Consider the following 2,941-nt stretch of genomic DNA (forward strand, 5'->3'; position numbering starts at 1 on the left):
TTTGTTGCTAAGGGGTTTTGCTCGGGCCTGGTGGTAGACCCTGTTCAGTGGGAGATCTGCTAGATCGATTCTGGTGGTGAAAAAATATGGCGAGTAGTGGAAAGATAGAGATCAAGAAATTTAATGAACAGAGTTTTGAGTTTTGGAAACTCAAGATGGAGGATCTGTTGGTGGATAAAGACCAGTGGATTGCGGTAGATCCGGATACTAAACCAACGGGAGTGTCCGATGAAGAATGGAAGAAGTTGGATCGGAAGGCAAAGAGCACAATACGATTGTGTGTCTTGGATTCAATATTGTTGAATGTATCAAGGGAAGCTACGGCGAAGGCTTTGTGGGACATGTTAGGGACTTTGTACCAATCTAAGTCTCTGGTGAATAAATTGTTCCTGCGGAAAAAGCTGTATAACCTGAGGATGAAAGATGGAGACTTGGTGACAAAGCATCTAAACGCATTTAATACTGTGGTAAGTCAGTTAGCATCTGTTGATATTAAAATTTTAGATGAAGATAAGTGCATCAGTTTGTTGTGTTCTCTACCAAATTCGTGGGATAGTCTGGTTATTGCAATAGGTAGCAATGCAACTACCTTGCAATTTGATGAAATAGTTTCATCCTTGCTGATGGACGAGATGAGACGGAAGAATATGGAGAGCCAGAATGGTGATGCCTTGTCTGTACGAGGACGGTCCCAGAACAGAAACAAAAATAAGTCATCAAGTGGGAGATCTAAATCTAGAGGGAGATCTAAATCTCCAGGAAAACCTGTAAGTTGGTGTGCTGGAAATGCTGAAAGGAAGGGCACTACAAAAGGGACTGTAAATCTTAAGCTCCTGATAAAGGAAAGGGATATGATGATGCTCCTTCTGCAAAGGCGAAAACCACCTCAGATGAAGGTGGGGATGTGTACTTGGCTTCTTCAAGTACACATGTAGAACATGAGGCATGGTTGATTGACTCAGGTGCATCCTTTCACTTCACTCCCCATAGAGAGTGGCTCTGCGAGTATGAGAAATACGATGGTGGTGATGTCTTCTTAGGGGATGATAGGAAGGCTAGAATTGTTGGCTGCGGAAAAGCAAAGTTGAAATTGCAAGGTGGAAGGGTTAGAACACTTCCGGGTGTTCTGCATATTCTTGCATTGGCCAGAAATCTTATTTTTGTAACCAAGTTGGATGATGCAGGTGTAAAAACAGTGTTCGAGAAGGATACTTGCAAGATGGTTCGGGGAGCACTGGTATTGATGTGGGGAGTTCGAATTGGAACTCTATACAAGCTACAAGGTAGCACAGTTGTTTATGGGTGCAACAATTCTGTGGTTCCTGAAAGTGGAGTAGAAAATCTAGTGGTCTCTGGAGAGAAGACCATGCTATGGCATCAAAGGCTTGGACATATTGGAGAGAAGGGCCTTCAAATACTTCATGTTAAGGGTATGGTAGAAGGTATGAGTAATAGCTCTCTGGATTTTGATTTCTATGAAAATTGTGTATATGGGAAGCAGAATCGGGTGAGTTTCCCCTCTAGTGGTAATAGGGCGAAACAGATATTAGATCTTGTGCACAGTGATGTGTTTGGACCTGTGAAGGTTCCATCACTGGGTAAGTCTGTGTACTATGTATCATTTATAGATGACTTCTCAAGGAATACATGGATATATTTCCTTAAGAAGAAATCTGAAGTCTTTGACAGTTTTAAAGAATTTAAGGCTCTGGTGGAAAACTAGACAGGGACGAAGATAGAGGTGCTGAGGACAGATAACGGTGGAGAGTTTTGCAGTAAGGAATTTAAAGAATTCTGTAAGAAGTGCGGTATAGCACAGCAGAAGATACACCTCAAAAAAATGGAGTTGCAGAAAGAAAGAACAAGATGTTGATGGAAAGGGCAAGAATCATGCTCAATGGTGTTGGGTTAGGACAGGAATTCTGGGTAGAGGCGGTGGAGACTGCATATTACCTAGTCAACAAGTCACCTTCATCAGCATTGGAGGAGAAGACTCCACAAGAGGTATGGACTGGTAAGAAACCCTCTCTTTTACATCTAGGGGTATTTGGATGTGATGCATATGTACATGTTCCAAATTAGAAAAGAAAAAAGTTGGATAGTAAATTTGAAAAGTGCATCTTTATTGGGTATAAGGATGGTTTAAAGGGTTATAAGCTTTGGAACCCAGTAACAAGGAAGGTTGTGTACAACCGAGATATGGTGTTCAGAGAGGTGAAAGATGTTATTAAACATGAATTCCAACCAAAGGAACCTAAGAAGATAGAGTTTGAGCTAAAGGAGGAAGAATAAGAGTCTACAACAGAGGAAGAATCAGAAGACGAAGAGCCACAAACTCCGAGTGTGAGAAGATCAGTTCGAGAAAGAATGCAGCCAGAAAGGTATAGTCCATCTTCTTTCTGTTCAATTTTTTCTTTATCTATTACTGATGATGATCCCAGAACTGTGAAGGAAGCAGTAGATTCAGAGGATGGCAAACTCTGGAAAGAGGCCATGGTTGATGAAATGGCATCTTTGCACAAAAATGAGGCTTAGGATCTGGTGGAGTTGTCGGCTAGAAGGAAACCTATTGGCAGCAAATGGGTATTCAAGAAGAAGACAAATGCGGAAGGAAAGGTGGAGAAATACAAAGCTCGGTTAGTAGCAAAAGGTTATTCCCAGGTGTCGAGAATTGATTTTGGTGATATTTTTTCTCCTGTTGCCAAGGTAACTTCTATTAGATTATTGTTATTTGTTGCTGCTTCTTTTGATTTTGAGGTAGAACAGATGGATGTGAAGACAACATTTCTTCATGGGGATCTGGAAGAGGAGATCTACATGAAGCAACCTGAAGGTTTTGCAGTGAAGGGTAAGAAAGAACTGGTATGCAAGTTAAAGAAGTCTCTGTATGGGTTAAAACATTCACCAAGGATGTGGTATCAGAAATTTGATACATTTTTAC

This window comes from Pinus tabuliformis, chromosome J, assembly GCF_031772625.1.
Source record: "Pinus tabuliformis cultivar Carrire ecotype Pingquan chromosome J, CPIR1, whole genome shotgun sequence".
NCBI classification, from domain to species: Eukaryota; Viridiplantae; Streptophyta; class Pinopsida; order Pinales; family Pinaceae; genus Pinus; species Pinus tabuliformis.